The sequence below is a fragment of the Maylandia zebra genome, linkage group LG2 (genome assembly GCF_041146795.1).
Source record: "Maylandia zebra isolate NMK-2024a linkage group LG2, Mzebra_GT3a, whole genome shotgun sequence".
NCBI classification, from domain to species: domain Eukaryota; kingdom Metazoa; phylum Chordata; class Actinopteri; order Cichliformes; family Cichlidae; genus Maylandia; species Maylandia zebra.
In genome coordinates, this window is record NC_135168.1 from 37,785,313 (window position 1) to 37,795,469 (window position 10,157).

Below are 10,157 nucleotides of genomic sequence, written 5' to 3' on the forward strand. Positions count from 1 at the left end.
CAGTGTCTATATCCTGTGTGTGTGTGTGTGTGTGTGTGTGTGTGTGTTTCTATACCATACATAGACATACGACCTGCACTCAGACCTAATAAGGATATGATTTTTATCAGCATACAAATGATGATATATTTCTAAGCATAAATTATAATATAAAAAACATCACTTACAACAGCAAAATTGCTTGGAAGGATTTGAGGGTTTTCTCGACGTTCCAGTTCCAGTTCTCACTCCATACTAGCAATGCACTTTTGAGGGGTTTTTTTTGCCAACTGCCAATAACAATATAAAAAGAAGAAAAGAACTTTGGGCCCTCATGGAAAATTCCAGCCACACATGCAGACCAGTTATACTTTCACTTTTCCTTTTGACATCACTGGCTTGAAAGTCATGCAACGATTCAAAGCGTCTTTTGCCTCTCACCAAAGCAGATAAGTTTATTAGGAGCAGACTCAGCATAACGTTTCTCTCTATAAAAACAGCATCTGTTAGGGTTCATAAAAAGGAAGCTGCGTTGATAAAAACCAGATCGAAAAAAAGCAAAGGTGAGTTGATTTTTAACTTGTAATATTTTTGTAGTGTGTATGTGTGCTGCAGCGATCATTAGTTTTGCTTATAAAGATTACTAACGAAAAAAATGTTCTGGTAATATATAGCACCATACGGAGTATGAGGGCCACATTAAGTAAAGAAATTATTGTTGATCATTTTGAGAATACAGTCGAAATTTTGGTATTAAAGTAAAAATTCTATTTTAACAAAAAAGTCATATTGTGGAGATTAAATTTGTTGTTGTGAGTTAGAGAAACAAATTGATCAGCCGTTTTATTGTGTCTTGTGAAACAAAATGTCCAAGGGTGTAACCACTGATATCTTTACATCTATCCACTGATAGCATTTTCATTTTGTACAAATATGGCTAATTCTTCCAAGTTTATTTTGTTGTTCCTTCTGACCATCTTTTTAGCGTCTTTCACCTCACTGTGTTTATGTGCTAAAAGAGAAATAATTTCCGATGATTTAACTTACTCATCTACGCAGGGCATTTTGTAGAGAGTATAGCCAGCTTGGCAGTTTGTCTTGAAACAACGATTGTTGTCATTTTGACTTTTTTCGCAAAATAATATTTCAATTTTGTGGCGGGAGTTGACGCACCTGAGCGGCATCCGCATTTAGCAAGTTCGGCTGAATGGCTCCCCGGCCTCAGTCGGGCAATGGGTGGCGGGGCATTGTCTGCGGTGCTGCAACAAGGAAGGCGGACGCACTTGAGCGGCATCCGTAATCACGCATCACCGGCTCAAAGTCTGTGCTCTTACTGTTGTGGTTGTTGTTGTTGGAGTGTTTGGCAGAACTGAAAAGCTGCAGCCGTGCAAGTAGCTATAGCAACCATGAGTGTCAATAAAGATTATGCTGAAAGCATGGAAATGTGGTCGGGTCTGCCGTGGTTCTGTTACAAACTTTAATCTCAAAATTTCTACTTTATTATCAAAAAGATCAATAATATTTTTTCTTAATACTCTTTTTCTTAATACTACATAGATTTCTAACATGCGATTAATGCAAAATCTTACAGTTAATACAGCGTTGTAGGAGACAAATGCCCAATCCATTCTAGGCAGTTTCTGAGTGATGTTACTAGTATCTCAAACTCATCTCTTTCTTCTAAGTCACATGATGTGTTGGAAATCGTGAGATGCAACCGTTATGCTTTCACTTATGCTTTTGACATCACTGCCTTGAAACTCATGCAAGGATCGAAAGCTTCATTTGCCTCTCAGCAACGCAGAGGAGTTTGTTAGGAGCAGACTTGGCATAAATGATCTCTCTTAACAAAAAAAAAAAGAAAAAGAAAAGTTAAAATTCTATTTTGAGAAAAAGTCAAAATGTAGAGATTAAAATTGTTGTGAGTTAGAGGAACAAATCAGCCATTTCATCTTGTCTTGTGAAACAACATACATGAGGGTGTAACCATTGATATCTTTGCATCTATTTTGATTTGGTACAAATCTGGCCAACTCTTGCAAGGTTGTTTTTTCTTTCCTTCTGACCAGATGCAACTTTCTTTCTTTCTTTTTAGCATCCTTATATGTATCACTACACTGTGATTATGTGTTAAAAGAGAAATAATTTCTGATGATTTCACTTACTCATCTACGCAGGGCATATGAGGGTAAAGCCGCCATGACAGTTTTTCTTGATCTAGCTACAATTTTACAAATTGAAAATTTCTGCAATGTGTGTTTGTGTGTTTGAGTTGTAAAGAAGGATTACAAATTAAAAGAAAAACGGAACTTTTGATTTCTAAAGTGAGGGGGTCTGGTGGTGCTATGGATGTTGTCAGGTGTCTGAGTGCTTGGCTTGGGTCCATTTGTTCTCTTACAGGGAGGGGTCATTTTTAAAGTATAGTATAAAGTTTTTCAGAATGATCATCTTTTTACCCTCAACAACATTTAACATTTAGCATGAAGAGGATTGTCATTTATGCTTAGAAACATATAATCAGTAATGCTTAGAAATGTATAATCGATTGCATATTGATAGAATGTCTCATCCTTAGTACTGAAACTGCTCTGCCTCGACATTCTGTTGCAGCACTTTACTGAGACACTTCATGGTGGTTCCTTTAACTTGACACCTGTTTGTATGTTTGCTGTACTGTTACACACCCAGACTTAATAAATTTTCAGTGAAATGAAATCTATTCTGGTTAATGGTTCACTGTGCAGTCATCTGCCTATCAGTTTTCTCACCTTGGTACAGCTGCTGTGTAAAATAAAATATGCCATTTTATTACTAATGTCTTGTTATATCAGTGGCTGGAGCTTGTCACAAACTACTTTTTCTGGTTATTTGTGTGACGTCTGTGTAATGTCGTCTCAGGTTCGGGTTGGGCACAGCCCCTTTTATTCAGCATCTGCATTTATGACAAAGGGCAACAAAATAGAATGATTAATTCTCGTGGACAACCAGCACGAGCCCTTTACTTGAATCCTCCATTACTCTTAGAATTACCCACAATTCTTTTCTCTTACTGTATATATTTACATTCTGATGAATACATTGGCAGTGTGATTGTATTGTGGTTAAAGTTTATGCCAACAAAGAAAAGAACCTTAACAGAACTAATCTGCATCTCAATGGAAAAATAATTTACATTTCAAAATGATACAAAAAGGCATTTTAAAGGAAATAGAATTGGGTGAACAACTTAAAGCTGTTCTGCAGCAATGGAGGTTGATCAAACCTACAAAGTTGGTGCTACAAATTCCTACAGGGGTCCAAACATTTCTTGATTACTTAACACCACTCCCTCCACAGACAGAAGTGGTTTTAAAAGTCACACTGTGATGAGCATTTTTTTAAAAAGGCATTTAACATTGCAAGAGAGACAGGCCATCACAATTAAGTGTAGGTCTATCCTGCATAGAAATTGTAAAGAAAGTCAAAGTGTCTGTGGGTACAGTTTCCTTCATTCCACAAGGGAAAAATAAATACTTTTGTATTTTCCGTCTCTGATACACAGACCTACAGTGAAGATGAGAAGCTGATGACATGGAGGATCACGATAATGCAGCAGGAGCAGGAGGAAGAGAAGAAATCAAATCATTGAAAAAAGGTCAGCTGAAACCAAAAACGTAAATATTTATGATTTAAATATGGTTAGCACGCCAAGCATTGTGTGTATACTGATCTGGTACATTTGTTTGTTTTTTTGTGTGTGTCTGTTGTTTGTTTTTTCTTTTCTTTTTTAGATGAGCTGACGGTAGATGAAACTACAGCAATGGTAAATACAATTGTGAAATGTATTTGGTTTCTACCAGTTATTATTTATTTTTTAAAGAAAAAATGTGAGCATCTCTGTAAGAGAAGCCTTTCTTAAAACTAAAATGTTTACATTTTTTGATGTTCAGTGTCTATAATTCAATTCAATTTTATTTATATAGCGCCAAATCACAACAAAAGTTGCCTCAAGGCGCTTCATAGATACAGAGAAAAACCCAACAATCATATGACCCCCTATGAGCAAGCACTTTGGTGACAGTGGGAAGGAAAAACTCCCTTTTAACAGGAAGAAACCTCCGGCAGAACCAGGCTCAGGGAGGGGCGGGGCCATCTGCTGCGACCGGTTGGGGTGAGAGAAGGAAGACAGGATAAAGACATGCTGTGGAAGAGAGACAGAGGTTAATAACAGATATGATTCAATGCAGAGAAGTCTATTAACACATAGTGAGTGAGAAAGGGAACTGGAAAGGAAAAACTCAGTGCATCATGGGAATCCCCCAGCAGCCTACGTCTATTGCAGCATAACTAAGGGAGGATTCAGGGTCACCTGGTCCAGCCCTAACTATATGCTTTAGCAAAAAGGAAAGTTTTAAGACTAATCTTAAAAGTAGAGATAGTGTCTGTCTCCCGAATCCAAACTGGAAGCTGGTTCCACAGAAGAGGGGCCTGAAAACTGAAGGCTCTCCCTCCCATTCTACTTTTAAATACTCTAGGAACAACAAGTAGGCCTGCAGAGCGAGAGCGAAATGCTCTAATAGGGTGATATGGTACTACAAGGTCATTAAGATAAGATGGGGCCTGATTATTTAAGACCTTGTATGTGAGGAGCAGGATTTTGAATTCAATTCTGGATTTAACAGGAAGCCATTGAAGGGAAGCCAAAACAGGAGAAATCTGCTCTCTCTTTCTAGTCCCTGTCAGTACTCTTGCTGCAGCATTTTGGATTAGCTGAAGACTTTTCAGTGAGTTTTTTGGACATCCTGATAATAATGAATTACAGTAGTCCAGCCTGGAAGTAATAAATGCATGAACTAGTTTTTCAGCGTCACTCTGAGACAGGATATTTCTAACTTTAGAGATGTTGCGCAAATGGAAGAAAGCAGTCTTACATATTTGTTTAATATGTGAGTTGAAGGACATGTCCTGGTCAAAAATGACTCCAAAGTTCCTCACAGCGTTACTGGAGGCCAAGGTAATGCCATCCAGAGTAAGAATCTGGTTAGATACCATATTTCTAAGCTTTTCAGGGCCGAGTACAATAATCTCAGTTTTATCTGAATTAAGAAGCAGAAAGTTAGCGGCCATCCAGCTCTTTATGTCTTTAAGACATTCCTGCAGTTTAACTAATTGGTGTGTGTTATCTGGCTTCATAGATAGATAGAGCTGGGTGTCATCTGCATAGCAGTGAAAATTTATGCTATGTCTTCTAATGATGCTGCCTAGGGGAAGCATGTATAGTGTAAACAGAATTGGTCCTAGCACTGAACCCTGAGGAACTCCATAATTAACCTCAGTGTGTGAAGAGGACTCTCCATTTACATGTACAAATTGGAGTCTATTAGATAGATATGATACAAACCACTGTAGCGCAGTACCTGTAATACCTACAGCATGTTCTAATCGCTCTAATAGGATATTATGGTCGACAGTATCGAACGCTGCACTAAGGTCTAGCAGGACAAGCACAGAGATGAGTTCACTGTCAGAGGCCATAAGAAGATCATTTGTAACCTTCACTAAAGCTGTTTCTGTGCTGTGATGAGCTCTGGAACCTGACTGAAACTCTTCAAATAAGCCATTCCTCTGCAGATGATCAGTTAGCTGTTTGACAACTACTCTTTCAAGGATTTTTGATATGAAAGGAAGGTTGGAGATTGGCCTATAATTAGCTAAGACTGCTGGGTCTAAAGATGGCTTTTTGAGTAAAGGTTTAACTACAGCCAGCTTGAAGGCCTGTGGTACATAGCCGATTATTAGAGATAGGTTGATCATATCAAATCACCCACAATAATTATTTTATGTGAGCTGAGCACTAAATCAGATAAAAAGTCTGAGAAATCAGACAGAAACTCTGTGTAAGGCCCAGGTTAGATACCATATTTCTAAGCTTTTCAGGGCCGAGTACAATAATCTCAGTTTTATCTATTATATATTGTAAATATATTTATTAGTTTCAGATATAGCCATTCTTGTATTTTGCTTGTTTACATTATTGTATTTGCACAACTCTGTTGCTTGTGAAGCTCGCACACAAGAATTTCACTCACATGTGCTGTACCAATGTACCTGCACATGTGATGTGACAATAAAAGTGATTTGATTTGATTTGATTTGAGGTGGACGATAGATGATAACAAGTAAGACTAGTTTCTGAGTTTTACAGCTGGGGTGGACAAGGCTAAGCATCAGGCTTTCAAATGAATTAAAAGTCTGTCTTTCGTTAATTTATAGGCTGGTGTGAAAAATTGCTGCCACACCCTATACAAAAAGCACTTAATTTGTTTGACTTCCTGTTTGATAGAGAATTAATTAAAACTTGACAAAGCTTGAGAAAATATATGCAAAATCCTATAGCACAACTCTATATGTTGCTGATTTTTTACTTATTTTTTTAGATGCATGTTTGTTCCTTTGTTTGAGGGTGAGGGTTGGGGGCCAACAATTCTCAGTAAAGATTGCTGAACTGGAGAGCTGTATTTTATATAAAAATCATTTGTTTTCTTAGTCTGGTCCAGTAAATAAATCTGGCGAAACTCAACCTTCAGAGAATATCAATCAAAGTACAGGAGGAGAGTCTGAAAACGCATCTGAACCATCTGACACCATTGAGAGAGGTAATAAGAAAATGGAAAAACTGACTTAACATTTTAGAATGTGTGTGTTTTAAGTTTAACCTGTGTGAAAAATCATTAAATTACTAGAAAACACCAGTTTGCAGACGATGGTGAGAAGCTGAAGGACAGAAATCTGATATCTTTAAGAATTTCTACAGGCATAAACTAAAAACATAGAAATTACTTTAATTTCTTCTTATATCCAATTACTGTCAAGAAAAACAATTATTCAGACTGTGGTTTAAATGATGTCTGTATTGTAACATGCTAATATTGTTCTTTTTCTACAGTGGCTCCTGATGTCACACTTGTACTAATTGGTGATCCAGCTTCCATTGAGATTGGACCAAAGAACATTTTACTTGACCATGACGAGCAAACAAATGTGGAACAGTTTTCACCAAACCTCTATAATCTGTGTGGTCGGCACATCTGTGTCATTAACATGCTCGGTCTACAAACAAAGGAAATCCCTTTAAATCAGGGATTTCGTGCCTTTGTCATTCTATTACCCAACACTCTGCATAGCAGCCAGTACAGCTCAGGAGTGCAGTGGTTAGAGAGAACTTTTGGCAGAGGAGCACTTTCTTATTTAATCACAGTGGTGACTCATGAAACAGGTGAAACATGTGAAAGTGCATTAAAAGAGCTGAAAACTAACACAGATTTCAATGAAAAAAGATACCACACATGTAAAAGAAGTATGATGGATGAAATAGAAGTAGCAGATTTGTTAGAAAAAATAAACGTCATGGTCTCTGAAAATGATCCCCAAAGCTGCAGTGGACTGATGAGTGCTGAAAATAGAGAGGAGGAAGGACACCTGGAGCACAAATCCCATGAAGAAGAAAGGAAAGACTTAAAGACAAATGAAAGAGGTATTTATCTGTCTGTCTTTTAGTGTTTTAGGAATTTTCAAACACTGCTGCAGTTCTTAAAACAAATTCACATGGCCAGCACAAAAATGAACTAAACTGTGAATCTTAATTTTATTATGTATAATGAATTTAGTGACTTATTTCTCAACAGTGAATTTAGAATCAGCTCCTGTGATGTTTTACCATACCAGCTTTATTTATAAAGCACTTTAAAACAATCCAGAGTTTACAGTGCTGAACATATACAAATAGCATAAACAGAAAATAAACTCAGGCATTATTATTGTTGAAGCCATGAAAAATTTAACTGTCCTTGTCGGCAAAATCTGATTCATGTGATGGATCTGTGCTACACTGCTATTTTTTTTTCTTGTCCAAACAATATTAAAAGCAGAGGTATAAATTCAAATTTCAATAATGCAATATTGATTCATTAGGTCCTGAATCTATTTTTTAAATATAAATGTATTTTGCCAGAAATGCCAGAATCTCATGAAATGGAATGACATCCCTTATGTAGCAGTTTTACCAGAGAAACTTAGGAAAGTCTTCTCCAAGCACGACATCCCATTGTACTTCAGACCCAGCCACAAACTCACACAAAAACTGGTTTATCCTTAGTAAAAAAATCCCAGACACAAGAAACGTTTTGTCACTCCACCAAGTGACTTCTTCAGTCTCATCTGACTGCAGGTTTCTCCAACCTTATGAACAAAACATTTGCAAAATGACTGAAAATAGGACCACTGGCGAACAATGGGCTGCAGGGTCAGTTCCTTGATCATTAATATGCAAATTGTCATGATCATTGATCAATGACCATTGATCAATGGCCATGAGTATCATTCCCAGAGAGTTGGTGAGTGGCTGCAATCATGTCGTTGTAAGATGGTAAAAGATTGTAAGATGGTCAAGGGGCCTTCATCAAATCAAGAAGGCCCAGAGTAAATGTGATTATCCCAGCTGGACATTTGTCAAAGCTGGAAGGGCACCTAAAGAAAGCTCCAGCCGATGCAGGAGAGAAGGACAACTGCTCCCTAAGCAAAAGTCCCTTATGTGTCAGGAGTATCGCAACAGTTGAGACACATTTTTTCTAAACACCACGTCTCTATGGATTTCAAAACTTATAACCCTTGTTCGGTTGCAAATTTTGAAGCCAATATGATAACCTTATCCTATCAACACTGTGGAGGTCCAGCTTTTTGGATCCAATTAAAATCAAATCACTCTTAATCAATGTTCCCTCTAAACTGCCACCTTATTCCATAGTCCAGCCAATGATGCGATTCACATTCGTATATACGCAGCTAATCAACGTCGCTGACAGTGACTATGACAGTGTCCTTATGTGCCGACACCGGTGCTTCAGCTAGCAAAGCGGCGTGGCTGATGTGGAGTGAATCCACGTTAATGACAACGTGTACAACCATTGGAGATGTGAGCAGGACAGACGGATTAATTGACGGAAGAAGTGTGGACTTTATACCAGTTTTTAAATTGTGTTGATTGGCCACGTAAAACCAGAGTTATGATAAAAATATATGCAATGTTTGGTTTTCTTCCTGAATACTATTGTTGTTTATATTTGCTGCGGGAAGAAACGGTAAAAACGGCATTTTATAGGAAAACATTCGAAAGAACTCTCCATCTGTGAGCAAAGACAAAACCAAAAAAACTCCATCCTTTCCTATTGGATTAGATTAGATTAGATTAGATTAGATTAGATTAGATAGAACTTTATTAATCCCTCGGGTGGGTTCCTCTGGGAAATTCGATTTCCAAAAAAGCACAGCACCGACAGAAGTTACAGAGTTATACACACACACATATATATAAATACAGAGACAATATAAATAAAATATACGAAGGGGATAAATATAATAAATAGGAATAAAAATAAAAATACAAGTGAATTGCACATTTCAAGTATTGAGTCTATTGCACCGTTGACTATTTACAAAAGTATTGCACAAAAGGTATTGCACAGTGAGGTGAAGAGGCACTACAGCTTAGTTGTTCCCCCCTCCTTTGTCCTCCTGTTTCCCCTCCCTCTCCCCTCCAGAGAGGAGTTAAACAGTCTGATGGCGTGTGGGACAAAGGAGTTTTTAAGTCTGTTAGTTCTTGTCTTTGGGAGAAGCAACCTGTCACTGAACAGACTCTTCTGGTTGTTAATGGCCGTGTGCAGAGGATGCCTGGCATTGTCCATAATGTCCATCAGTTTCTTTAATGTCCTTTTCTCTGCCACTGTCACCAGAGTGTCCAGCTTCATGCCGACCACAGAGCTAGCCCTCCTGATCAGTTTCTCCAGCCTGGATGAGTCCTTCTTTGCTGTGCTGCTCCCCCAGCACACCACAGCAAAAATGTACCATGTCGACTAATCAAAAAAAAAAAATGATATGGCAACATTTAGTTGTTTAGGAAGAGGGAAGTTTTAGGAGTGACGATGGTGTTTTGAGAAGTGCGAGATTTGCGACGTTTAGCGCAAATCTTGTGTAGTTAGTGTGTAGTGTAGTCAATAGTTTTGTTGTGTGTGTCAGAACAATGAGGCGACTGCTGAATGTTACAGGTGTTACAGGAGCGATACATCTCCTGTTGTCAGGCCTGCAGGTATCAGGCTGTTGTTCTCCTTTATCTCATAGTGGACAGAAATTATTTTTTGGAGCGG

General features: G+C 37.9%; 1 long non-coding RNA gene across 1 annotated transcript; it reads left to right on the plus strand.

The window, feature by feature from the left end:
* Window positions 1–333: 333 nt before the first annotated feature.
* On the plus strand, window positions 334–7,449 carry LOC112434172 (uncharacterized). The gene is made up of 5 exons (XR_013094493.1): window positions 334–542; window positions 3,521–3,613; window positions 3,750–3,781; window positions 6,506–6,614; window positions 6,905–7,449. It is a non-coding gene; the product is annotated as an uncharacterized LOC112434172 (long non-coding RNA).
* Window positions 7,450–10,157: the final 2,708 nt, after the last annotated feature.